General features: G+C 47.3%; 16 non-coding genes and 1 pseudogene across 16 annotated transcripts; all 17 read left to right on the top strand.

The window, feature by feature from the left end:
- Positions 1–684: 684 nt before the first annotated feature.
- LOC141227045 (U2 spliceosomal RNA) lies at positions 685–875 on the top strand. Its single transcript, XR_012294156.1, has one exon. It is a non-coding gene; the product is annotated as a U2 spliceosomal RNA (small nuclear RNA).
- A 1,115-nt stretch (positions 876–1,990) lies between these two features.
- On the top strand, positions 1,991–2,181 carry LOC141227044 (U2 spliceosomal RNA). Its single transcript, XR_012294155.1, has one exon. It is a non-coding gene; the product is annotated as a U2 spliceosomal RNA (small nuclear RNA).
- A 1,115-nt stretch (positions 2,182–3,296) lies between these two features.
- LOC141227440 (U2 spliceosomal RNA) lies at positions 3,297–3,487 on the top strand. The gene has a single exon (XR_012294434.1). It is a non-coding gene; the product is annotated as a U2 spliceosomal RNA (small nuclear RNA).
- Positions 3,488–4,602: 1,115 nt separating this feature from the next.
- On the top strand, positions 4,603–4,793 carry LOC141227439 (U2 spliceosomal RNA). Its single transcript, XR_012294433.1, has one exon. It is a non-coding gene; the product is annotated as a U2 spliceosomal RNA (small nuclear RNA).
- Positions 4,794–5,908: 1,115 nt separating this feature from the next.
- Positions 5,909–6,099, top strand: LOC141227438 (U2 spliceosomal RNA). Its single transcript, XR_012294432.1, has one exon. It is a non-coding gene; the product is annotated as a U2 spliceosomal RNA (small nuclear RNA).
- Positions 6,100–7,214: 1,115 nt separating this feature from the next.
- LOC141227064 (U2 spliceosomal RNA) lies at positions 7,215–7,406 on the top strand. Its single transcript, XR_012294174.1, has one exon. It is a non-coding gene; the product is annotated as a U2 spliceosomal RNA (small nuclear RNA).
- Positions 7,407–8,521: 1,115 nt separating this feature from the next.
- On the top strand, positions 8,522–8,711 carry LOC141227091 (U2 spliceosomal RNA). Its single transcript, XR_012294200.1, has one exon. It is a non-coding gene; the product is annotated as a U2 spliceosomal RNA (small nuclear RNA).
- Positions 8,712–9,828: 1,117 nt separating this feature from the next.
- LOC141227437 (U2 spliceosomal RNA) lies at positions 9,829–10,019 on the top strand. Its single transcript, XR_012294431.1, has one exon. It is a non-coding gene; the product is annotated as a U2 spliceosomal RNA (small nuclear RNA).
- A 1,118-nt stretch (positions 10,020–11,137) lies between these two features.
- On the top strand, positions 11,138–11,328 carry LOC141227436 (U2 spliceosomal RNA). The gene has a single exon (XR_012294430.1). It is a non-coding gene; the product is annotated as a U2 spliceosomal RNA (small nuclear RNA).
- A 1,119-nt stretch (positions 11,329–12,447) lies between these two features.
- On the top strand, positions 12,448–12,638 carry LOC141227435 (U2 spliceosomal RNA). The gene has a single exon (XR_012294429.1). It is a non-coding gene; the product is annotated as a U2 spliceosomal RNA (small nuclear RNA).
- Positions 12,639–13,753: 1,115 nt separating this feature from the next.
- On the top strand, positions 13,754–13,944 carry LOC141227432 (U2 spliceosomal RNA). Its single transcript, XR_012294427.1, has one exon. It is a non-coding gene; the product is annotated as a U2 spliceosomal RNA (small nuclear RNA).
- A 1,115-nt stretch (positions 13,945–15,059) lies between these two features.
- On the top strand, positions 15,060–15,250 carry LOC141227431 (U2 spliceosomal RNA). Its single transcript, XR_012294426.1, has one exon. It is a non-coding gene; the product is annotated as a U2 spliceosomal RNA (small nuclear RNA).
- Positions 15,251–16,365: 1,115 nt separating this feature from the next.
- On the top strand, positions 16,366–16,556 carry LOC141227430 (U2 spliceosomal RNA). The gene has a single exon (XR_012294425.1). It is a non-coding gene; the product is annotated as a U2 spliceosomal RNA (small nuclear RNA).
- Positions 16,557–17,674: 1,118 nt separating this feature from the next.
- LOC141227429 (U2 spliceosomal RNA) lies at positions 17,675–17,865 on the top strand. Its single transcript, XR_012294424.1, has one exon. It is a non-coding gene; the product is annotated as a U2 spliceosomal RNA (small nuclear RNA).
- A 1,118-nt stretch (positions 17,866–18,983) lies between these two features.
- LOC141227428 (U2 spliceosomal RNA) lies at positions 18,984–19,174 on the top strand. Its single transcript, XR_012294423.1, has one exon. It is a non-coding gene; the product is annotated as a U2 spliceosomal RNA (small nuclear RNA).
- Positions 19,175–20,289: 1,115 nt separating this feature from the next.
- Positions 20,290–20,367, top strand: LOC141227293 (U2 spliceosomal RNA; annotated as a pseudogene).
- Positions 20,368–25,930: 5,563 nt separating this feature from the next.
- LOC141227128 (U2 spliceosomal RNA) lies at positions 25,931–26,123 on the top strand. The gene has a single exon (XR_012294235.1). It is a non-coding gene; the product is annotated as a U2 spliceosomal RNA (small nuclear RNA).
- Positions 26,124–26,312: the final 189 nt, after the last annotated feature.

The raw sequence follows: 26,312 nt of genomic DNA, 5'->3' as shown, positions 1-26,312 counted from the left end.
GGTTACTCTGCTGCGCTTAAAATTTCTTTTTTGGTTTGCTACAATGCCTTTTCTGAAACGTTGTCTCCTTCTGCTGGAACACTGACTTCTTTCATTTAATGCCTGCAGACTATAAAAGAGAACCCAACCCAAAAAGTTTGGTTGATTAGTCTGTGGCATTCTGTTAAACTGTTGCTTATGGCGGTCTCTGTGAGCTTCTCAGCGACATTCAGCCAGCCAGGTATCCTGCCTGCAGTAGATGGAATGTGGCAATGGAACGCTGGCTGCGCGTGTCATAATAGGCTCTGAGCCTTTATATACCTGTGCACAGCAGCAGCCACCTTCAGTCTGCTGCTGGACAGCCAGTAGCAGCAGCAGCAGGAGAGGTATGTAATCAGGAGCCCTCCTGCTAAGGGTAGACAGCTGCTCGTTCCACCCCACCCCCCGCCTTAATTGTTTCTCCTCCCTTCCAACGGTGTTGAGGCGGGTGGGAACAGCAGGGGGTGAAGGTGCTGTGTTTAAAGAGGTGGAGTTATGCAGATCTAAAACGCGTGGATTGCAGCAGCAGCAAGCCGAAAAGTGCAGGCATGTAAGGGATCTAGAGGTTGACAACATGTCTTCTTAACGGGAGTCCAGGAGCTCATCTCCACAAATGGACTTTTCAGGATCCTTGGGTGGCTCCGTAGTTTGAAACCAATTCTGGTTATCGCTTCTCGGCCTTTTGGCTAAGATCAAGTGTAGTATCTGTTCTTATCAGTTTAATATCTGATACGTCCCCTATCTGGGGACCATATATTAAATGGATTTTTAGAAAAGGGAGATGGAAAAAGAGCTTGCTCTGTCCACTCCACCCATTGACCTGGTATTGCAGTATCTCCAGGACCGGTGCACCCCTTCTTTAATGCAGTTTCTAAAATCAGAAAGAATTGAATTCAATGTTTTTTGTTCATTTTGCTTGTTTGTCGGATTTTGGGATGGACTCTTTGGCTTTGCTTTTCTTCTCCTCATTGGACTTTTCATGTTCAAAGTTGCAGAAGCCAGATTACAAGCTCATTTTGGTTCAACTTCAGCAACTGTGCATTGCATTGCCATGTAATGTGATGCAATGCTATCTTTCTAGCTCTCCCTTTTTACTTCCTTTTGGATAAACAGACATATTAGGCAAGCATTTTGGAGCTTTCACCTAAATAACTACAGGTGGTGAGATAAGCTGCACAATATAATTGACCTTTCAGTATATTGTTGCACACACACCATCTATTTAGCAAATGCCCTTGTTATCAACAGCAGCCTTTTAAACTCACCTGAGCTAACAGGTATGTGCGCTGGTTACTCTGCTGCGCTTAAAATTTCTTTTTTGGTTTGCTACAATGCCTTTTCTGAAACGTTGTCTCCTTCTGCTGGAACACTGACTTCTATCATTTAATGCCTGCAGACTATAAAAGAGAACCCAACTCAAAAAGTTTGGTTGATTAGTCTGTGGCATTCTGTTAAACTGTTGCTTATGGCGGTCTCTGTGAGCTTCTCAGCGACATTCAGCCAGCCAGGTATCCTGCCTGCAGTAGATGGAATGTGGCAATGGAACGCTGGCTGCGCGTGTCATAATAGGCTCTGAGCCTTTATATACCTGTGCACAGCAGCAGCCACCTTCAGTCTGCTGCTGGACAGCCAGCAGCAGCAGCAGCAGGAGAGGTATGTAATCAGGAGCCCTCCTGCTAAGGGTAGACAGCTGCTCGTTCCACCCCACCCCCCGCCTTAATTGGTTCTCCTCCCTTCCAACGGTGTTGAGGCGGGTGGGAACAGCAGGGGGTGAAGGTGCTGTGTTTAAAGAGGTGGAGTTATGCAGATCTAAAACGCGTGGATTGCAGCAGCAGCAAGCCGAAAAGTGCAGGCATGTAAGGGATCTAGAGGTTGACAACATGTCTTCTTAACGGGAGTCCAGGAGCTCATCTCCACAAATGGACTTTTCAGGATCCTTGGGTGGCTCCGTAGTTTGAAACCAATTCTGGTTATCGCTTCTCGGCCTTTTGGCTAAGATCAAGTGTAGTATCTGTTCTTATCAGTTTAATATCTGATACGTCCCCTATCTGGGGACCATATATTAAATGGATTTTTAGAAAAGGGAGATGGAAAAAGAGCTTGCTCTGTCCACTCCACCCATTGACCTGGTATTGCAGTATCTCCAGGACCGGTGCACCCCTTCTTTAATGCAGTTTCTAAAATCAGAAAGAATTGAATTCAATGTTTTTTGTTCATTTTGCTTGTTTGTCGGATTTTGGGATGGACTCTTTGGCTTTGCTTTTCTTCTCCTCATTGGATTTTTCATGTTCAAAGTTGCAGAAGCCAGATTACAAGCTCATTTTGGTTCAACTTCAGCAACTGTGCATTGCATTGCCATGTAATGTGATGCAATGCTATCTTTCTAGCTCTCCCTTTTTACTTCCTTTTGGATAAACAGACATATTAGGCAAGCATTTTGGAGCTTTCACCTAAATAACTACAGGTGGTGAGATAAGCTGCACAATATAATTGACCTTTCAGTATATTGTTGCACACACACCATCTATTTAGCAAATGCCCTTGTTATCAACAGCAGCCTTTTAAACTCACCTGAGCTAACAGGTATGTGCGCTGGTTACTCTGCTGTGCTTAAAATTTCTTTTTTGGTTTGCTACAATGCCTTTTCTGAAACGTTGTCTCCTTCTGCTGGAACACTGACTTCTTTCATTTAATGCCTGCAGACTATAAAAGAGAACCCAACCCAAAAAGTTTGGTTGATTAGTCTGTGGCATTCTGTTAAACTGTTGCTTATGGCGGTCTCTGTGAGCTTCTCAGCGACATTCAGCCAGCCAGGTATCCTGCCTGCAGTAGATGGAATGTGGCAATGGAACGCTGGCTGCGCGTGTCATAATAGGCTCTGAGCCTTTATATACCTGTGCACAGCAGCAGCCACCTTCAGTCTGCTGCTGGACAGCCAGCAGCAGCAGCAGCAGGAGAGGTATGTAATCAGGAGCCCTCCTGCTAAGGGTAGACAGCTGCTCGTTCCACCCCACCCCCCGCCTTAATTGGTTCTCCTCCCATCCAACGGTGTTGAGGCGGGTGGGAACAGCAGGGGGTGAAGGTGCTGTGTTTAAAGAGGTGGAGTTATGCAGATCTAAAACGCGTGGATTGCAGCAGCAGCAAGCCGAAAAGTGCAGGCATGTAAGGGATCTAGAGGTTGACAACATGTCTTCTTAACGGGAGTCCAGGAGCTCATCTCCACAAATGGACTTTTCAGGATCCTTGGGTGGCTCCGTAGTTTGAAACCAATTCTGGTTATCGCTTCTCGGCCTTTTGGCTAAGATCAAGTGTAGTATCTGTTCTTATCAGTTTAATATCTGATACGTCCCCTATCTGGGGACCATATATTAAATGGATTTTTAGAACAGGGAGATGGAAAAAGAGCTTGCTCTGTCCACTCCACGCATTGACCTGGTATTGCAGTATCTCCAGGACCGGTGCACCCCTTCTTTAATGCAGTTTCTAAAATCAGAAAGAATTGAATTCAATGTTTTTTGTTCATTTTGCTTGTTTGTCGGATTTTGGGATGGACTCTTTGGCTTTGCTTTTCTTCTCCTCATTGGATTTTTCATGTTCAAAGTTGCAGAAGCCAGATTACAAGCTCATTTTGGTTCAACTTCAGCAACTGTGCATTGCATTGCCATGTAATGTGATGCAATGCTATCTTTCTAGCTCTCCCTTTTTACTTCCTTTTGGATAAACAGACATATTAGGCAAGCATTTTGGAGCTTTCACCTAAATAACTACAGGTGGTGAGATAAGCTGCACAATATAATTGACCTTTCAGTATATTGTTGCACACACACCATCTATTTAGCAAATGCCCTTGTTATCAACAGCAGCCTTTTAAACTCACCTGAGCTAACAGGTATGTGCGCTGGTTACTCTGCTGCGCTTAAAATTTCTTTTTTGGTTTGCTACAATGCCTTTTCTGAAACGTTGTCTCCTTCTGCTGGAACACTGACTTCTTTCATTTAATGCCTGCAGACTATAAAAGAGAACCCAACCCAAAAAGTTTGGTTGATTAGTCTGTGGCATTCTGTTAAACTGTTGCTTATGGCGGTCTCTGTGAGCTTCTCAGCGACATTCAGCCAGCCAGGTATCCTGCCTGCAGTAGATGGAATGTGGCAATGGAACGCTGGCTGCGCGTGTCATAATAGGCTCTGAGCCTTTATATACCTGTGCACAGCAGCAGCCACCTTCAGTCTGCTGCTGGACAGCCAGTAGCAGCAGCAGCAGGAGAGGTATGTAATCAGGAGCCCTCCTGCTAAGGGTAGACAGCTGCTCGTTCCACCCCACCCCCCGCCTTAATTGGTTCTCCTCCCTTCCAACGGTGTTGAGGCGGGTGGGAACAGCAGGGGGTGAAGGTGCTGTGTTTAAAGAGGTGGAGTTATGCAGATCTAAAACGCGTGGATTGCACCAGCAGCAAGCCGAAAAGTGCAGGCATGTAAGGGATCTAGAGGTTGACAACATGTCTTCTTAACGGGAGTCCAGGAGCTCATCTCCACAAATGGACTTTTCAGGATCCTTGGGTGGCTCCGTAGTTTGAAACCAATTCTGGTTATCGCTTCTCGGCCTTTTGGCTAAGATCAAGTGTAGTATCTGTTCTTATCAGTTTAATATCTGATACGTCCCCTATCTGGGGACCATATATTAAATGGATTTTTAGAACAGGGAGATGGAAAAAGAGCTTGCTCTGTCCACTCCACGCATTGACCTGGTATTGCAGTATCTCCAGGACCGGTGCACCCCTTCTTTAATGCAGTTTCTAAAATCAGAAAGAATTGAATTCAATGTTTTTTGTTCATTTTGCTTGTTTGTCGGATTTTGGGATGGACTCTTTGGCTTTGCTTTTCTTCTCCTCATTGGATTTTTCATGTTCAAAGTTGCAGAAGCCAGATTACAAGCTCATTTTGGTTCAACTTCAGCAACTGTGCATTGCATTGCCATGTAATGTGATGCAATGCTATCTTTCTAGCTCTCCCTTTTTACTTCCTTTTGGATAAACAGACATATTAGGCAAGCATTTTGGAGCTTTCACCTAAATAACTACAGGTGGTGAGATAAGCTGCACAATATAATTGACCTTTCAGTATATTGTTGCACACACACCATCTATTTAGCAAATGCCCTTGTTATCAACAGCAGCCTTTTAAACTCACCTGAGCTAACAGGTATGTGCGCTGGTTACTCTGCTGCGCTTAAAATTTCTTTTTTGGTTTGCTACAATGCCTTTTCTGAAACGTTGTCTCCTTCTGCTGGAACACTGACTTCTTTCATTTAATGCCTGCAGACTATAAAAGAGAACCCAACCCAAAAAGTTTGGTTGATTAGTCTGTGGCATTCTGTTAAACTGTTGCTTATGGCGGTCTCTGTGAGCTTCTCAGCGACATTCAGCCAGCCAGGTATCCTGCCTGCAGTAGATGGAATGTGGCAATGGAACGCTGGCTGCGCGTGTCATAATAGGCTCTGAGCCTTTATATACCTGTGCACAGCAGCAGCCACCTTCAGTCTGCTGCTGGACAGCCAGCAGCAGCAGCAGCAGGAGAGGTATGTAATCAGGAGCCCTCCTGCTAAGGGTAGACAGCTGCTCGTTCCACCCCACCCCCCGCCTTAATTGGTTCTCCTCCCTTCCAACGGTGTTGAGGCGGGTGGGAACAGCAGGGGGTGAAGGTGCTGTGTTTAAAGAGGTGGAGTTATGCAGATCTAAAACGCGTGGATTGCAGCAGCAGCAAGCCGAAAAGTGCAGGCATGTAAGGGATCTAGAGGTTGACAACATGTCTTCTTAACGGGAGTCCAGGAGCTCATCTCCACAAATGGACTTTTCAGGATCCTTGGGTGGCTCCGTAGTTTGAAACCAATTCTGGTTATCGCTTCTCGGCCTTTTGGCTAAGATCAAGTGTAGTATCTGTTCTTATCAGTTTAATATCTGATACGTCCCCTATCTGGGGACCATATATTAAATGGATTTTTAGAACAGGGAGATGGAAAAAGAGCTTGCTCTGTCCACTCCACGCATTGACCTGGTATTGCAGTATCTCCAGGACCGGTGCACCCCTTCTTTAATGCAGTTTCTAAAATCAGAAAGAATTGAATTCAATGTTTTTTGTTCATTTTGCTTGTTTGTCGGAATTTGGGATGGACTCTTTGGCTTTGCTTTTCTTCTCCTCATTGGATTTTTCATGTTCAAAGTTGCAGAAGCCAGATTACAAGCTCATTTTGGTTCAACTTCAGCAACTGTGCATTGCATTGCCATGTAATGTGATGCAATGCTATCTTTCTAGCTCTCCCTTTTTACTTCCTTTTGGATAAACAGACATATTAGGCAAGCATTTTGGAGCTTTCACCTAAATAACTACAGGTGGTGAGATAAGCTGCACAATATAATTGACCTTTCAGTATATTGTTGCACACACACCATCTATTTAGCAAATGCCCTTGTTATCAACAGCAGCCTTTTAAACTCACCTGAGCTAACAGGTATGTGCGCTGGTTACTCTGCTGCGCTTAAAATTTCTTTTTTGGTTTGCTACAATGCCTTTTCTGAAACGTTGTCTCCTTCTGCTGGAACACTGACTTCTTTCATTTAATGCCTGCAGACTATAAAAGAGAACCCAACCCAAAAAGTTTGGTTGATTAGTCTGTGGCATTCTGTTAAACTGTTGCTTATGGCGGTCTCTGTGAGCTTCTCAGCGACATTCAGCCAGCCAGGTATCCTGCCTGCAGTAGATGGAATGTGGCAATGGAACGCTGGCTGCGCGTGTCATAATAGGCTCTGAGCCTTTATATACCTGTGCACAGCAGCAGCCACCTTCAGTCTGCTGCTGGACAGCCAGCAGCAGCAGCAGCAGGAGAGGTATGTAATCAGGAGCCCTCCTGCTAAGGGTAGACAGCTGCTCGTTCCACCCCACCCCCCGCCTTAATTGGTTCTCCTCCCATCCAACGGTGTTGAGGCGGGTGGGAACAGCAGGGGGTGAAGGTGCTGTGTTTAAAGAGGTGGAGTTATGCAGATCTAAAACGCGTGGATTGCAGCAGCAGCAAGCCGAAAAGTGCAGGCATGTAAGGGATCTAGAGGTTGACAACATGTCTTCTTAACGGGAGTCCAGGAGCTCATCTCCACAAATGGACTTTTCAGGATCCTTGGGTGGCTCCGTAGTTTGAAACCAATTCTGGTTATCGCTTCTCGGCCTTTTGGCTAAGATCAAGTGTAGTATCTGTTCTTATCAGTTTAATATCTGATACGTCCCCTATCTGGGGACCATATATTAAATGGATTTTTAGAACAGGGAGATGGAAAAAGAGCTTGCTCTGTCCACTCCACGCATTGGACCTGGTATTGCAGTATCTCCAGGACCGGTGCACCCCCTTCTTTAATGCAGTTTCTAAAATCAGAAAGAATTGAATTCAATGTTTTTTGTTCATTTTGCTTGTTTGTCGGATTTTGGGATGGACTCTTTGGCTTTGCTTTTCTTCTCCTCATTGGATTTTTCATGTTCAAAGTTGCAGAAGCCAGATTACAAGCTCATTTTGGTTCAACTTCAGCAACTGTGCATTGCATTGCCATGTAATGTGATGCAATGCTATCTTTCTAGCTCTCCCTTTTTACTTCCTTTTGGATAAACAGACATATTAGGCAAGCATTTTGAGCTTTCACCTAAATAACTACAGGTGGTGAGATAAGCTGCACAATATAATTGACCTTTCAGTATATTGTTGCACACACACCACTCTATTTAGCAAATGCCCTTGTTATCAACAGCAGCCTTTTAAACTCACCTGAGCTAACAGGTATGTGCGCTGGTTACTCTGCTGCGCTTAAATTTCTTTTTTGGTTTGCTACAATGCCTTTTCTGAAACGTTGTCTCCTTCTGCTGGAACACTGACTTCTTTCATTTAATGCCTGCAGACTATAAAAGAGAACCCAACCCAAAAAGTTTTGGTTGATTAGTCTGTGGCATTCTGTTAAACTGTTGCTTATGGCGGTCTCTGTGAGCTTCTCAGCGACATTCAGCCAGCCAGGTATCCTGCCTGCAGTAGATGGAATGTTTCAATGGAACGCTGGCTGCGCGTGTCATAATAGGCTCTGAGCCTTTATATACCTGTGCACAGCAGCAGCCACCTTCAGTCTGCTGCTGGACAGCCAGTAGCAGCAGCAGCAGGAGAGGTATGTAATCAGGAGCCCTCCTGCTAAGGGTAGACAGTTGCTCGTTCCACCCCACCCCCCGCCTTAATTGGTTCTCCTCCCTTCCAACGGTGTTGAGGCGGGTGGGAACAGCAGGGGGTGAAGGTGCTGTGTTTAAAGAGGTGGAGTTATGCAGATCTAAACGCGTGGATTGCACCAGCAGCAAGCCGAAAAGTGCAGGCATGTAAGGATCTAGAGGTTGACAACATGTCTTCTTAAACGGGAGTCCAGGAGCTCATCTCCACAAATGGACTTTTCAGGATCCTTGGGTGGCTCCATAGTTTGAAACCAATTCTGGTTATCGCTTCTCGGCCTTTTGGCTAAGATCAAGTGTAGTATCTGTTCTTATCAGTTTAATATCTGATACGTCCCTATCTGGGGACCATATATTAACTGGATTTTTAGAACAGGGAGATGGAAAAAGAGCTTGCTCTGTCCACTCCACGCATTGACCTGGTATTGCAGTATCTCCAGGACCGGTGCACCCCTTCTTTAATGCAGTTTCTAAAATCAGAAAGAATTGAATTCAATGTTTTTGTTCATTTTGCTTGTTTGGTCGGATTTTGGGATGGACTCTTTGGCTTTGCTTTTCTTCTCCTCATTGGATTTTCATGTTCAAAGTTGCAGAAGCCAGATTACAAGCTCATTTTGGTTCAACTTCAGCAACTGTGCATTGCATTGCCATGTAATGTGATGCAATGCTATCTTTCTAGCTCTCCCTTTTACTTCCTTTTGGATAAACAGACATATTAGGCAAGCATTTTGGAGCTTTCACCTAAATAACTACAGGTGGTGAGATAAGCTGCACAATATAATTGACCTTTCAGTATATTGTTGCACACACACCATCTATTTAGCAAATGCCCTTGTTATCAACAGCAGCCTTTTAAACTCACCTGAGCTAACAGGTATGTGCGCTGGTTACTCTGCTGCGCTTAAAATTTCTTTTTTGGTTTGCTACAATGCCTTTTCTGAAACGTTGTCTCCTCTGCTGGAACACTGACTCTTTCATTTAATGCCTGCAGACTATAAAAGAGAACCCAACCCAAAAAGTTTGGTTGATTAGTCTGTGGCATTCTGTTAAACTGTTGCTTATGGCGGTCTCTGTGAGCTTCTCAGCGACATTCAGCCAGCCAGGTATCCTGCCTGCAGTAGATGGAATGTGGCAATGGAACGCTGGCTGCGCGTGTCATAATAGGCTCTGAGCCTTTATATACCTGTGCACAGCAGCAGCCACCTTCAGTCTGCTGCTGGACAGCCAGCAGCAGCAGCAGCAGGAGAGGTATGTAATCAGGAGCCCTCCTGCTAAGGGTAGACAGCTGCTCGTTCCACCCCACCCCCCCGCCTTAATTGGTTCTCCTCCCTTCCAACGGTGTTGAGGCGGGTGGGAACAGCAGGGGGTGAAGGTGCTGTGTTTAAAGAGGTGGAGTTATGCAGATCTAAAACGCGTGGATTGCAGCAGCATCAAGCCTAAAAGTGCAGGCATGTAAGGATCTAGAGGTTGACAACATGTCTTCTTAACGGGAGTCCAGGAGCTCATCTCCACATCCACAAATGGACTTTTCAGGATCCTTGGGTGGTTCCGTAGTTTGAAACCAATTCTGGTTATCGCTTCTCGGCCTTTTGGCTAAGATCAAGTGTAGTATCTGTTCTTATCAGTTTAATATCTGATACGTCCCCTATCTGGGGACCATATATTAAATGGATTTTTAGAACAGGGAGATGGAAAAAGAGCTTGCTCTGTCCACTCCACGCATTGACCTGGTATTGCAGTATCTCCAGGACCGGTGCACCCCTTCTTTAATGCAGTTTCTAAAATCAGAAAGAATTGAATTCAATGTTTTTTGTTCATTTTGCTTGTTTGTCGGATTTTGGGATGGACTCTTTGGCTTTGCTTTTCTTCTCCTCATTGGATTTTTCATGTTCAAAGTTGCAGAAGCCAGATTACAAGCTCATTTTGGTTCAACTTCAGCAACTGTGCATTGCATTGCCATGTAATGTGATGCAATGCTATCTTTCTAGCTCTCCCTTTTTACTTCCTTTTGGATAAACAGACATATTAGGCAAGCATTTTGGAGCTTTCACCTAAATAACTACAGGTGGTGAGATAAGCTGCACAATATAATTGACCTTTCAGTATATTGTTGCACACACACCATCTATTTAGCAAATGCCCTTGTTATCAACAGCAGCCTTTTAAACTCACCTGAGCTAACAGGTATGTGCGCTGGTTACTCTGCTGCGCTTAAAATTTATTTTTTGGTTTGCTACAATGCCTTTTCTGAAACGTTGTCTCCTTCTGCTGGAACACTGACTTCTTTCATTTAATGCCTGCAGACTATAAAAGAGAACCCAACCCAAAAAGTTTGGTTGATTAGTCTGTGGCATTCTGTTAAACTGTTGCTTATGGCGGTCTCTGTGAGCTTCTCAGCGACATTCAGCCAGCCAGGTATCCTGCCTGCAGTAGATGGAATGTGGCAATGGAACGCTGGCTGCGCGTGTCATAATAGGCTCTGAGCCTTTATATACCTGTGCACAGCAGCAGCCACCTTCAGTCTGCTGCTGGACAGCCAGCAGCAGCAGCAGCAGCAGGAGAGGTATGTAATCAGGAGCCCTCCTGCTAAGGGTAGACAGCTGCTCGTTCCACCCCACCCCCCGCCTTAATTGGTTCTCCTCCCTTCCAACGGTGTTGAGGCGGGTGGGAACAGCAGGGGGTGAAGGTGCTGTGTTTAAAGAGGTGGAGTTATGCAGATCTAAAACGCGTGGATTGCAGCAGCAGCAAGCCGAAAAGTGCAGGCATGTAAGGGATCTAGAGGTTGACAACATGTCTTCTTAACGGGAGTCCAGGAGCTCATCTCCACAAATGGACTTTTCAGGATCCTTGGGTGGCTCCGTAGTTTGAAACCAATTCTGGTTATCGCTTCTCGGCCTTTTGGCTAAGATCAAGTGTAGTATCTGTTCTTATCAGTTTAATATCTGATACGTCCCCTATCTGGGGACCATATATTAAATGGATTTTTAGAACAGGGAGATGGAAAAAGAGCTTGCTCTGTCCACTCCACGCATTGACCTGGTATTGCAGTATCTCCAGGACCGGTGCACCCCTTCTTTAATGCAGTTTCTAAAATCAGAAAGAATTGAATTCAATGTTTTTTGTTCATTTTGCTTGTTTGTCGGATTTTGGGAATTTACTCTTTGGCTTTGCTTTTCTTCTCCTCATTGGATTTTTCATGTTCAAAGTTGCAGAAGCCAGATTACAAGCTCATTTTGGTTCAACTTCAGCAACTGTGCATTGCATTGCCATGTAATGTGATGCAATGCTATCTTTCTAGCTCTCCCTTTTTACTTCCTTTTGGATAAACAGACATATTAGGCAAGCATTTTGGAGCTTTCACCTAAATAACTACAGGTGGTGAGATAAGCTGCACAATATAATTGACCTTTCAGTATATTGTTGCACACACACCATCTATTTAGCAAATGCCCTTGTTATCAACAGCAGCCTTTTAAACTCACCTGAGCTAACAGGTATGTGCGCTGGTTACTCTGCTGCGCTTAAAATTTCTTTTTTGGTTTGCTACAATGCCTTTTCTGAAACGTTGTCTCCTTCTGCTGGAACACTGACTTCTTTCATTTAATGCCTGCAGACTATAAAAGAGAACCCAACCCAAAAAGTTTGGTTGATTAGTCTGTGGCATTCTGTTAAACTGTTGCTTATGGCGGTCTCTGTGAACTTCTCAGCGACATTCAGCCAGCCAGGTATCCTGCCTGCAGTAGATGGAATGTGGCAATGGAACGCTGGCTGCGCGTGTCATAATAGGCTCTGAGCCTTTATATACCTGTGCACAGCAGCAGCCACCTTCAGTCTGCTGCTGGACAGCCAGCAGCAGCAGCAGCAGCAGGAGAGGTATGTAATCAGGAGCCCTCCTGCTAAGGGTAGACAGCTGCTCGTTCCACCCCACCCCCCGCCTTAATTGGTTCTCCTCCCTTCCAACGGTGTTGAGGCGGGTGGGAACAGCAGGGGGTGAAGGTGCTGTGTTTAAAGAGGTGGAGTTATGCAGATCTAAAACGCGTGGATTGCAGCAGCAGCAAGCCGAAAAGTGCAGGCATGTAAGGGATCTAGAGGTTGACAACATGTCTTCTTAACGGGAGTCCAGGAGCTCATCTCCACAAATGGACTTTTCAGGATCCTTGGGTGGCTCCGTAGTTTGAAACCAATTCTGGTTATCGCTTCTCGGCCTTTTGGCTAAGATCAAGTGTAGTATCTGTTCTTATCAGTTTAATATCTGATACGTCCCCTATCTGGGGACCATATATTAAATGGATTTTTAGAACAGGGAGATGGAAAAAGAGCTTGCTCTGTCCACTCCACGCATTGACCTGGTATTGCAGTATCTCCAGGACCGGTGCACCCCTTCTTTAATGCAGTTTCTAAAATCAGAAAGAATTGAATTCAATGTTTTTTGTTCATTTTGCTTGTTTGTCGGATTTTGGGATGGACTCTTTGGCTTTGCTTTTCTTCTCCTCATTGGATTTTTCATGTTCAAAGTTGCAGAAGCCAGATTACAAGCTCATTTTGGTTCAACTTCAGCAACTGTGCATTGCATTGCCATGTAATGTGATGCAATGCTATCTTTCTAGCTCTCCCTTTTTACTTCCTTTTGGATAAACAGACATATTAGGCAAGCATTTTGGAGCTTTCACCTAAATAACTACAGGTGGTGAGATAAGCTGCACAATATAATTGACCTTTCAGTATATTGTTGCACACACACCATCTATTTAGCAAATGCCCTTGTTATCAACAGCAGCCTTTTAAACTCACCTGAGCTAACAGGTATGTGCGCTGGTTACTCTGCTGCGCTTAAAATTTCTTTTTTGGTTTGCTACAATGCCTTTTCTGAAACGTTGTCTCCTTCTGCTGGAACACTGACTTCTTTCATTTAATGCCTGCAGACTATAAAAGAGAACCCAACCCAAAAAGTTTGGTTGATTAGTCTGTGGCATTCTGTTAAACTGTTGCTTATGGCGGTCTCTGTGAGCTTCTCAGCGACATTCAGCCAGCCAGGTATCCTGCCTGCAGTAGATGGAATGTGGCAATGGAACGCTGGCTGCGCGTGTCATAATAGGCTCTGAGCCTTTATATACCTGTGCACAGCAGCAGCCACCTTCAGTCTGCTGCTGAACAGCCAGCAGCAGCAGCAGCAGGAGAGGTATGTAATCAGGAGCCCTCCTGCTAAGGGTAGACAGCTGCTCGTTCCACCCCACCCCCCGCCTTAATTGGTTCTCCTCCCTTCCAACGGTGTTGAGGCGGGTGGGAACAGCAGGGGGTGAAGGTGCTGTGTTTAAAGAGGTGGAGTTATGCAGATCTAAAACGCGTGGATTGCAGCAGCAGCAAGCCGAAAAGTGCAGGCATGTAAGGGATCTAGAGGTTGACAACATGTCTTCTTAACGGGAGTCCAGGAGCTCATCTCCACAAATGGACTTTTCAGGATCCTTGGGTGGCTCCGTAGTTTGAAACCAATTCTGGTTATCGCTTCTCGGCCTTTTGGCTAAGATCAAGTGTAGTATCTGTTCTTATCAGTTTAATATCTGATACGTCCCCTATCTGGGGACCATATATTAAATGGATTTTTAGAACAGGGAGATGGAAAAAGAGCTTGCTCTGTCCACTCCACGCATTGACCTGGTATTGCAGTATCTCCAGGACCGGTGCACCCCTTCTTTAATGCAATTTCTAAAATCAGAAAGAATTTAATTCAATGTTTTTTGTTCATTTTGCTTGTTTGTCGGATTTTGGGATGGACTCTTTGGCTTTGCTTTTCTTCTCCTCATTGGATTTTTCATGTTCAAAGTTGCAGAAGCCAGATTACAAGCTCATTTTGGTTCAACTTCAGCAACTGTGCATTGCATTGCCATGTAATGTGATGCAATGCTATCTTTCTAGCTCTCCCTTTTTACTTCCTTTTGGATAAACAGACATATTAGGCAAGCATTTTGGAGCTTTCACCTAAATAACTACAGGTGGTGAGATAAGCTGCACAATATAATTGACCTTTCAGTATATTGTTGCACACACACCATCTATTTAGCAAATGCCCTTGTTATCAACAGCAGCCTTTTAAACTCACCTGAGCTAACAGGTATGTGCGCTGGTTACTCTGCTGCGCTTAAAATTTCTTTTTTGGTTTGCTACAATGCCTTTTCTGAAACGTTGTCTCCTTCTGCTGGAACACTGACTTCTTTCATTTAATGCCTGCAGACTATAAAAGAGAACCCAACCCAAAAAGTTTGGTTGATTAGTCTGTGGCATTCTGTTAAACTGTTGCTTATGGCGGTCTCTGTGAGCTTCTCAGCGACATTCAGCCAGCCAGGTATCCTGCCTGCAGTAGATGGAATGTGGCAATGGAACGCTGGCTGCGCGTGTCATAATAGGCTCTGAGCCTTTATATACCTGTGCACAGCAGCAGCCACCTTCAGTCTGCTGCTGGACAGCCAGCAGCAGCAGCAGCAGGAGAGGTATGTAATCAGGAGCCCTCCTGCTAAGGGTAGACAGCTGCTCGTTCCACCCCACCCCCCGCCTTAATTGGTTCTCCTCCCTTCCAACGGTGTTGAGGCGGGTGGGAACAGCAGGGGGTGAAGGTGCTGTGTTTAAAGAGGTGGAGTTATGCAGATCTAAAACGCGTGGATTGCAGCAGCAGCAAGCCGAAAAGTGCAGGCATGTAAGGGATCTAGAGGTTGACAACATGTCTTCTTAACGGGAGTCCAGGAGCTCATCTCCACAAATGGACTTTTCAGGATCCTTGGGTGGCTCCGTAGTTTGAAACCAATTCTGGTTATCGCTTCTCGGCCTTTTGGCTAAGATCAAGTGTAGTATCTGTTCTTATCAGTTTAATATCTGATACGTCCCCTATCTGGGGACCATATATTAAATGGATTTTTAGAACAGGGAGATGGAAAAAGAGCTTGCTCTGTCCACTCCACGCATTGACCTGGTATTGCAGTATCTCCAGGACCGGTGCACCCCTTCTTTAATGCAGTTTCTAAAATCAGAAAGAATTGAATTCAATGTTTTTTGTTCATTTTGCTTGTTTGTCGGATTTTGGGATGGACTCTTTGGCTTTGCTTTTCTTCTCCTCATTGGATTTTTCATGTTCAAAGTTGCAGAAGCCAGATTACAAGCTCATTTTGGTTCAACTTCAGCAACTGTGCATTGCATTGCCATGTAATGTGATGCAATGCTATCTTTCTAGCTCTCCCTTTTTACTTCCTTTTGGATAAACAGACATATTAGGCAAGCATTTTGGAGCTTTCACCTAAATAACTACAGGTGGTGAGATAAGCTGCACAATATAATTGACCTTTCAGTATATTGTTGCACACACACCATCTATTTAGCAAATGCCCTTGTTATCAACAGCAGCCTTTTAAACTCACCTGAGCTAACAGGTATGTGCGCTGGTTACTCTGCTGCGCTTAAAATTTCTTTTTTGGTTTGCTACAATGCCTTTTCTGAAACGTTGTCTCCTTCTGCTGGAACACTGACTTCTTTCATTTAATGCCTGCAGACTATAAAAGAGAACCCAACCCAAAAAGTTTGGTTGATTAGTCTGTGGCATTCTGTTAAACTGTTGCTTATGGCGGTCTCTGTGAGCTTCTCAGCGACATTCAGCCAGCCAGGTATCCTGCCTGCAGTAGATGGAATGTGGCAATGGAACGCTGGCTGCGCGTGTCATAATAGACTCTGAGCCTTTATATACCTGTGCACAGCAGCAGCCACCTTCAGTCTGCTGCTGGACAGCCAGCAGCAGCAGCAGCAGGAGAGGTATGTAATCAGGAGCCCTCCTGCTAAGGGTAGACAGCTGCTCGTTCCACCCCACCCCCCGCCTTAATTGGTTCTCCTCCCTTCCAACGGTGTTGAGGCGGGTGGGAACAGCAGGGGGTGAAGGTGCTGTGTTTAAAGAGGTGGAGTTATGCAGATCTAAAACGCGTGGATTGCAGCAGCAGCAAGCCGAAAAGTGCAGGCATGTAAGGGATCTAGAGGTTGACAACATGTCTTCTTAACGGGAGTCCAGGAGCTCATCTCCACAAATGGACTTTTCAGGATCCTTGGGTGGCTCCGTAGTTTGAAACCAATTCTGGTTATCGCTTCTCGGCCTTTTGGCTAAGATCAAGTGTAGTATCTGTTCTTATCAGTTTAATATCTGATACGTCCCCTATCTGGGGACCATATATTAAATGGATTTTTAGAACAGGGAGATGGAAAAAGAGCTTGCTCTGTCCACTCCACGCATTGACCTGGTATTGCAGTATCTCCAGGACCGGTGCACCCCTTCTTTAATGCAGTTTCTAAAATCAGAAAGAATTGAATTCAATGTTTTTTGTTCATTTTGCTTGTTTGTCGGATTTTGGGATGGACTCTTTGGCTTTGCTTTTCTTCTCCTCATTGGATTTTTCATGTTCAAAGTTGCAGAAGCCAGATTACAAGCTCATTTTGGTTCAACTTCAGCAACTGTGCATTGCATTGCCATGTAATGTGATGCAATGCTATCTTTCTAGCTCTCCCTTTTTACTTCCTTTTGGATAAACAGACATATTAGGCAAGCATTTTGGAGCTTTCACCTAAATAACTACAGGTGGTGAGATAAGCTGCACAATATAATTGACCTTTCAGTATATTGTTGCACACACACCATCTATTTAGCAAATGCCCTTGTTATCAACAGCAGCCTTTTAAACTCACCTGAGCTAACAGGTATGTGCGCTGGTTACTCTGCTGCGCTTAAAATTTCTTTTTTGGTTTGCTACAATGCCTTTTCTGAAACGTTGTCTCCTTCTGCTGGAACACTGACTTCTTTCATTTAATGCCTGCAGACTATAAAAGAGAACCCAACCCAAAAAGTTTGGTTGATTAGTCTGTGGCATTCTGTTAAACTGTTGCTTATGGCGGTCTCTGTGAGCTTCTCAGCGACATTCAGCCAGCCAGGTATCCTGCCTGCAGTAGATGGAATGTGGCAATGGAACGCTGGCTGCGCGTGTCATAATAGGCTCTGAGCCTTTATATACCTGTGCACAGCAGCAGCCACCTTCAGTCTGCTGCTGGACAGCCAGCAGCAGCAGCAGCAGCAGGAGAGGTATGTAATCAGGAGCCCTCCTGCTAAGGGTAGACAGCTGCTCGTTCCACCCCACCCCCCGCCTTAATTGGTTCTCCTCCCTTCCAACGGTGTTGAGGCGGGTGGGAACAGCAGGGGGTGAAGGTGCTGTGTTTAAAGAGGTGGAGTTATGCAGATCTAAAACGCGTGGATTGCAGCAGCAGCAAGCCGAAAAGTGCAGGCATGTAAGGGATCTAGAGGTTGACAACATGTCTTCTTAACGGGAGTCCAGGAGCTCATCTCCACAAATGGACTTTTCAGGATCCTTGGGTGGCTCCGTAGTTTGAAACCAATTCTGGTTATCGCTTCTCGGCCTTTTGGCTAAGATCAAGTGTAGTATCTGTTCTTATCAGTTTAATATCTGATACGTCCCCTATCTGGGGACCATATATTAAATGGATTTTTAGAACAGGGAGATGGAAAAAGAGCTTGCTCTGTCCACTCCACGCATTGACCTGGTATTGCAGTATCTCCAGGACCGGTGCACCCCTTCTTTAATGCAGTTTCTAAAATCAGAAAGAATTGAATTCAATGTTTTTTGTTCATTTTGCTTGTTTGTCGGATTTTGGGATGGACTCTTTGGCTTTGCTTTTCTTCTCCTCATTGGATTTTTCATGTTCAAAGTTGCAGAAGCCAGATTACAAGCTCATTTTGGTCCAACTTCAGCAACTGTGCATTGCATTGCCATGTAATGTGATGCAATGCTATCTTTCTAGCTCTCCCTTTTTACTTCCTTTTGGATAAACAGACATATTAGGCAAGCATTTTGGAGCTTTCACCTAAATAACTACAGGTGGTGAGATAAGCTGCACAATATAATTGACCTTTCAGTATATTGTTGCACACACACCATCTATTTAGCAAATGCCCTTGTTATCAACAGCAGCCTTTTAAACTCACCTGAGCTAACAGGTATGTGCGCTGGTTACTCTGCTGCGCTTAAAATTTCTTTTTTGGTTTGCTACAATGCCTTTTCTGAAACGTTGTCTCCTTCTGCTGGAACACTGACTTCTTTCATTTAATGCCTGCAGACTATAAAAGAGAACCCAACCCAAAAAGTTTGGTTGATTAGTCTGTGGCATTCTGTTAAACTGTTGCTTATGGCGGTCTCTGTGAGCTTCTCAGCGACATTCAGCCAGCCAGGTATCCTGCCTGCAGTAGATGGAATGTGGCAATGGAACGCTGGCTGCGCGTGTCATAATAGGCTCTGAGCCTTTATATACCTGTGCACAGCAGCAGCCACCTTCAGTCTGCTGCTGGACAGCCAGCAGCAGCAGCAGCAGCAGGAGAGGTATGTAATCAGGAGCCCTCCTGCTAAGGGTAGACAGCTGCTCGTTCCACCCCACCCCCCGCCTTAATTGGTTCTCCTCCCTTCCAACGGTGTTGAGGCGGGTGGGAACAGCAGGGGGTGAAGGTGCTGTGTTTAAAGAGGTGGAGTTATGCAGATCTAAAACGCGTGGATTGCAGCAGCAGCAAGCCGAAAAGTGCAGGCATGTAAGGGATCTAGAGGTTGACAACATGTCTTCTTAACGGGAGTCCAGGAGCTCATCTCCACAAATGGACTTTTCAGGATCCTTGGGTGGCTCCGTAGTTTGAAACCAATTCTGGTTATCGCTTCTCGGCCTTTTGGCTAAGATCAAGTGTAGTATCTGTTCTTATCAGTTTAATATCTGATACGTCCCCTATCTGGGGACCATATATTAAATGGATTTTTAGAACAGGGAGATGGAAAAAGAGCTTGCTCTGTCCACTCCACGCATTGACCTGGTATTGCAGTATCTCCAGGACCGGTGCACCCCTTCTTTAATGCAGTTTCTAAAATCAGAAAGAATTGAATTCAATGTTTTTTGTTCATTTTGCTTGTTTGTCGGATTTTGGGATGGACTCTTTGGCTTTGCTTTTCTTCTCCTCATTGGATTTTTCATGTTCAAAGTTGCAGAAGCCAGATTACAAGCTCATTTTGGTTCAACTTCAGCAACTGTGCATTGCATTGCCATGTAATGTGATGCAATGCTATCTTTCTAGCTCTCCCTTTTTACTTCCTTTTGGATAAACAGACATATTAGGCAAGCATTTTGGAGCTTTCACCTAAATAACTACAGGTGGTGAGATAAGCTGCACAATATAATTGACCTTTCAGTATATTGTTGCACACACACCATCTATTTAGCAAATGCCCTTGTTATCAACAGCAGCCTTTTAAACTCACCTGAGCTAACAGGTATGTGCGCTGGTTACTCTGCTGCGCTTAAAATTTCTTTTTTGGTTTGCTACAATGCCTTTTCTGAAACGTTGTCTTCTTCTGCTGGGACACTGACTTCTTTCATTTAATGCCTGCAGACTATAAAAGAGAACCCAACCCAAAAAGTTTGGTTGATTAGTCTGTGGCATTCTGTTAAACTGTTGCTTATGGCGGTCTCTGTGAGCTTCTCAGCGACATTCAGCCAGCCAGGTATCCTGCCTGCAGTAGATGGAATGTGGCAATGGAACGCTGGCGGCGCGTGTCATAATAGGCTCTGAGCCTTTATATACCTGTGCACAGCAGCAGCCACCTTCAGTCTGCTGCTGGACAGCCAGCAGCAGCAGCAGCAGGAGAGGTATGTAATCAGGAGCCCTCCTGCTAAGGGTAGACAGCTGCTCGTTCCACCCCACCCCCCGCCTTAATTGGTTCTCCTCCCTTCCAACGGTGTTGAGGCGGGTGGGAACAGCAGGGGGTTAAGGTGCTGTGTTTAAAGAGGTGGAGTTATGCAGATCTAAAACGCGTGGATTGCAGCAGCAGCAAGCCGAAAAGTGCAGGAATGTAAGGGATCTAAAGGTTGACAACATGTCTTCTTAACGGGAGTCCAGGAGCTCATCTCCACAAATGGACTTTTCAGGATCCTTGGGTGGCTCCGTAGTTTGAAACCAATTCTGGTTATCGCTTCTCGGCCTTTTGGCTAAGATCAAGTGTAGTATCTGTTCTTTTAAGAACACAAGAGCTACGATCTACACTTGACGAGAGCGATCGAACTCGGAAGGAGAAGAGCTTCGGAGCCCAGCTGACATCAGAGAACGAAGGCGGATATCGGTGGGAGGAAGAAGCTCTAAAGAATCCAGAAGAAGACGAAGACTCGGAGAAGAATCGGGCTGTCCTGTGGAATCTTCGAGGAAGAAAATCATCGAGACAAAGACCTTTTGGGGAATTTGTCCAGAGCACGACGGGAGAAGAATCTACATAGCTCTACCCATTCCGGGAAGAGTTCCAGATCCAGCTCCAAGAAGTAACTGCAGGAGGAAAGCCATGGCAAGCGCTGCGAGGAAGGCCGAAAAGAAGAGCCTGGAGCTGGGGACAGCCAGGAGGGCCCAGCCAGGAGCCGATTCTGACCCCAAGGACTCTGCCTCCACGACTGGCCAGCAGAAGGGACCCCAGAAGCCCCGCCACGAAGCTCCAGCCCTGGAGCCATGGATGCGGCAGACGGTGGCCCTGAAGCTGAAGGAAGTGGATGGGAGGGTGCCGGACATGTCCTCGGACGTGTTCTGCCAGAAGATGCTGCTGGATCGAGGCTTCTCCAGGTCGGACACCCTCAGCATCCAGACCTTCTTGACGGGGATCTTCTTCGTCACCTTCGCCACTGTGAACACCTGCAGGAGGTTCTGGGAAATGGTAAGCGCAAAAGGACCGGATAATTCTTTCTCTGCCTTTACAGGTAGCTGCCCTATCCAGAGGGATGAAAGGAGGATCACGGTCTCCATGCGCAACCCGCACACCCCAGGCCAAGACATCTGTACCTTCCTGAGACGCTTCTGTTTGGTTGTGAAGGAACCCTCTCACATCCTGAATGGACTCGGCTTCTGGACAGGTAAGTGGTCGGTGACCGTTAGACTTCACAGGGACCTGGCGTACTCAGACGGACTTCGGCACCTGCCCCCGACATTCTCCCTGGGCAACTCCTACGGCCTCATCTATTACCCGGACATGCCGCGGAACTGCAGGAGATGCGGCAAGAACGGCCACGAGATGAAGGACTGCAAGGAGGATGCCTGCAGGATTTGTCGAGTGACGGGACACAGCTCGAAGGACTGCCCGAAGAAGACGTCCTGCAACCTGTGTGGGCTGGCGGCTCATCTGTACAAGGATTGCCCCAGGCGTGAGAGATCCTGGGCATCGGTGGTTGCGACGACCCCAGCTACGGAGGACAAGGCCCCGACGACCAGGCCTGTGAAGGTCAAGGACGCGACGACCAAGGCCCCAGCGGCCAAGGCCGAGACGACCAAGGCCAAAGCGGTCAAGGAGTCGGTGGCCAAAGCCCCAGCGACGGTCCCAGCAGCTCCGAAGCAGAAGAAAAAGTCAAAGGAGGGTAAGAGTTCTGTCACCCCTCTCTCGATCCCTCCCCCTGCCACCCCCGTCCAATCCCCCCCCACCCCGGCCACCCCTGCTGAGGATTCCACTTCCTCTTCCTCCTTCCCCTACTCCTCAGCAGGTGTCCTTTCCCCTGCCCCGGCAGCCACTCTCCCTCCCCAGACCATGGTAGCGGTGGAATTAACCTTTCCTCCACCCGCCGCTATCTATTCCGAGGAGGATTTTCCCCTTCTTGTCTCCCCAGTTCCAACCCGGGGAAAGAGGAAGGTGGAGGACAGCCCTGCTACTGAATCCTCCAAAAAGAAGATTCTGGATTTCGTAGGCGAAAAGGAGGATACCCTCCCTGAGCCAGAAGAGATGGAGCACATGGTTGAGACCCTGGTGGCCGAGCCAGAAGAGGAGGAACTGGTGGTCGCCGAGATTGAGGCCGCGCTGCTTGACCAGATGGAGGAAGAGGGCCTGCTGGTGATCCCGTCACCAGCAGTCAACACCGACGAGGGACCACCCGACCGGAGTGGTAACTAAGGTGTATTGCCTGCGCTAACTTTTTCTTTTTTCCCTACATGATGGCTAATATTAACTTATTTTCCATTAATGTCAGGAGCATCAAGGACAAGTTCAGACGTCAGACTATTTATGCCTTCCTTACTTCCCAGTTGTGTGATGTTTATATGTTGCAGGAATGTTCCCTTCCCTCCTCTAGGTCCTTCAAACATCTGGCCAGGGAGTGGTCCCACGGTCCATCCTACTGGTCCGGTGGGGGTGACTGCAAGTCTGCGGGGGTCGCAATTCTGATCGGGGGGGCGCATTCACGCTTGAGTCCGTCCAGGAGCTCATCTGCGGCAGGGCTCTTGTTGTAGATGGCAACTGGGCGGGAGAACCTGTCAGGTTCATCAACGTGTATGCGTCCCCACTGAAGAATGAGCGTTTGGAGCTTTTCCAGACCCTGCAGCTTCAGCTTGCCACCACCAGGACCTTAGTGATGGCCGGGGATTTCAACTGCCCCATCGAGGAGGACGGTCGTAGTTCTGGCACATCTGCCAAGTTGGACATCACGTCCAAGCTGCTCATCGAGATGGTAACCGAGGCCTCTCTTCAGGACGTGGTGGGCTCCATGGGGAGAGGCTCCACGAACTATTCGTGGAGCCGACCCGATGGCTCACTCCGCTCCAGGATTGACTTTCTGTTCACCTCTCGGGCAGTCAGGCAGAGTAGGCACTCGATGGTCTCCTGCTTCTTCTCCGACCACAGAGCCATTCACTTACAAGGTGTCCTCGGCGACGGTTTTCCGTCCGGCCCCGGCTCCTGGAAGCTGAATTGTGCTCTGCTGGCTCAGGATGAAGTCGTGGAGGAGCTGAGAGCAGCCTACGCAATGTGGCAGTCCTACAAGGGTAGCTTCCAAACAGTCTCTGATTGGTGGGAATATGTTAAACTTGAGTTTCGCTGTTTCTTTCAGGCCAAGGGTCGACAACAGGCGTGTGAGAAGAGGAGGGACTTCAGAGGGCTGCAGCGCGAGCTGCGGTCGCTGCAGGACCTTCTTCACTGCGGCTGGGACGTGAGGGAGGAGCTGGAGGAGACCAAGAAGAGCCTGAAAAGGCACTTTGAGGAGGAGTCCAAGCGAATCATCTTCCGTTCCAAAGTGGAGAATCTGGAGAAGGGTGAGAAATGTAACTCATTCTTTTTCAGGAAACTTCATGCCGGTCACACGCCCCTGAACGAGCTGCGAGACGAGAGCGGAAACATGCGACGTGGGAAGGAGGACGTGATGAGGGTCGTCAGCAACTTCTACAGCGAACTCTACTCCCACAAGACTACCGACCCCGACGCTGCTGATAAGTTCCTGTCAGGTATCACTAACCATCTTGATCCTGCAGGCACGGCAGCCTTGGACAAACCTCTGATGGTGGGCGAATTGCTCTCTGCCGCTAAATCCTTTAGGACCGGCAGGACCCCGGGCAGTGATGGTCTTCCAGCGGAGCTCTATGTAGCGCTGGGAGACCTCATCTGTCCGGACCTGTTGGACCTGTACGAGGAGATGGTGGTGGAGGGTAGAATGCCTCCATCTTTGAGGGAAGGAAAGGTCACGATCCTGTACAAGCGGAAGGGAGAGAGGTGTGACCTGAGGAATTGGCGTCCCATCACTCTGCTCAACGTGGACTACAAGATCCTGGCCAAGACGATGGCGACACGACTTAAGACGGTCATCGGACGGATCATCCACCCGGACCAGACCTGCGGCATCCCTGGACGTCGCATCGCAGACAGCCTCGCTCTCGTGCGGGACACGGTCGAGTACATCAAGGTCCGCCGCGCACACGCGGCCCTGGTCTCCTTGGATCAGGAGAAGGCCTTCGACCGGGTTTCCCACGAGTTCATGGGCCGAGCTCTGCACCGGTTAGGTTTGGGTAACATGTTTTGTTCGTATGTCCGTCTGATGTATTTTGATATCCACAGCTCGGTGTTGGTGAACGGCTGGAAGACTGACCCCTTCCCTGTCCTCTCTGGGGTCAGACAAGGCTGCCCTCTATCACCTCTTCTTTTTGTTTGTGTTATAGAACTCTTCGCAGAGGCTATCCGGCAGAATGGAGAGATCAGAGGGATCACCGCACCGGGTCCGGGACGACACGAGGTCAAGTGCTCGCTCTACATGGACGACGTCACCGTCTTCTGCGCTGATCGTGGTTCAGTCGACGCCCTCGTCCAGACGTGTGAGAGGTTCGGCCGGGCTTCAGGGGCCAAAGTCAACTGCAGGAAGTCGGAAGCCATGCTCTTCGGGGATTGGCAGCCGGCCTCCTCCGCCCCCTTCCCCTTCAACATTCAACCGGATTTCCTCAAGGTGCTGGGAGTCTGGTTCGGGAAGGAAGGAGCGGCCCTCAAGTCCTGGCAAGAACGCTTGGCCAAGGTGAAGCAACGGATCGGACTCTGGAGCCTCAGACACCTCACTTGTGAGGGTAAGGCACTCGTCCTGCGTAATGAGGTCCTGCCCATCTTGCAGTACACGGCGCAGGCCTGGCCCCCACACGTCACTGTGTGCAGGGCCATTACCAGGACAGTGTTTCACTTTGTCTGGGGATCCAAGATGGACAGAGTCAGGCGGGCCGTCATGTACAAGGAGCCTCGCAAGGGTGGGAAGGGCGTTCCAGATATCCCCACCCTCCTGCGATCCTCTTTTGTGTGTGATTGTGTCCGCCGGACTTTGCAAGTCAAGAATGGCTCCGCGGGCAGGTCCATGTCTCGCTTCTTCCTGCTTCCTCTTTGGAGGCGACTCGGCTGGGACAAGTGGGACAGCTCCTTCCCCTACAACTGGACGACGCCATGGTTCTACGGAGACGTCGTTCGATTTGTGGGGGAGCATCAACTGGAGGGACTCAAGCCCGACTTTTGGAAGCCCAAAACTATCCACAAGCTAATCAGAGCCAAGGATGACGTGGAGAACATCACAGGACTTCACCAGGACACGCTGGAGACTGTGTGGACAAATGTGTCGTCTGACAGGCTGACCAACGGGCACAAGGACTTGTCGTGGATGGCGATTCAGGGCGGACTGCCCGTCCGGTCATTCATGCATGCCCGGAACCTGTGCAAGACCCGGTACTGCCCAAGGTGCCCCTTCGTGGAGGAAACATCTTTGCACACTTTTTGGGACTGCGGATTTGCACAGCGCCTATTGACTGCACTTGAGGACGACCTGAGGAACTCTGTCCCCAGGGCGAGCCTATCGCACCATTCTGTGCTTTACGGACTCTTCCCTGGGGTTCATACCGTCGGAGCCATCCAGGAGGCTTGGCGCCTTATGAACTGCTTCAAGGATGCCGTTTGGGTCGCCAGGAACCGGCTCATCTTGAGGAGGGAGAGGATGTCCATCCAGGACTGCCGCAGGCTGATCCACAGCCTGCTCAGAGACTATTCCATCATGGACGGTCCGGAGGACGAGGACGAGGACTAAACCCCTCCTCCCCCTCTCCCCTTATGTGTCTTGTCTTTCAATAAAGCTTCGGGCCTGTGATTTTCCCCTCCCCATCCCCTTTTTCCCAATCCCCATCCCTTATCACGGTTCGTCGTACTGTATTGATTGACATGCTTTTTCTTTCAGATTGAGTGTTTTGTGTTGCATAGGGGTGTGATGTGTCTAGTTAGTGCGTCGTATCCTCATGCTATGTAAATATGATGTAGAATTCTGTGTGTACTGGGCTGCGGCACTGTACACTGTCTGTTAACTTATTTTTTGTGCTAATAAAAGATATATTCAATCAAAAAATCTGTTCTTATCAGTTTAATATCTGATACGTCCCCTATCTGGGGACCATATATTAAATGGATTTTTAGAACAGGGAGATGGAAAAAGAGCTTGCTCTGTCCACTCCACGCATTGACCTGGTATTGCAGTATCTCCAGGACCGGTGCACCCCTTCTTTAATGCAGTTTCTAAAATCAGAAAGAATTGAATTCAATGTTTTTTGTTCATTTTGCTTGTTTGTCGGATTTTGGGATGGACTCTTTGGCTTTGCTTTTCTTCTCCTCATTGGATTTTTCATGTTCAAAGTTGCAGAAGCCAGATTACAAGCTCATTTTGGTTCAACTTCAGCAACTGTGCATTGCA

The sequence above is a fragment of the Phyllobates terribilis genome, unplaced genomic scaffold, assembly GCF_046119375.1.
Source record: "Phyllobates terribilis strain yellow unplaced genomic scaffold, ASM4611937v1 Scaffold_416__1_contigs__length_1633014, whole genome shotgun sequence".
NCBI classification, from domain to species: Eukaryota; Metazoa; Chordata; class Amphibia; order Anura; family Dendrobatidae; genus Phyllobates; species Phyllobates terribilis.
This window is presented reverse-complemented; position numbering and strand designations above follow the sequence as displayed.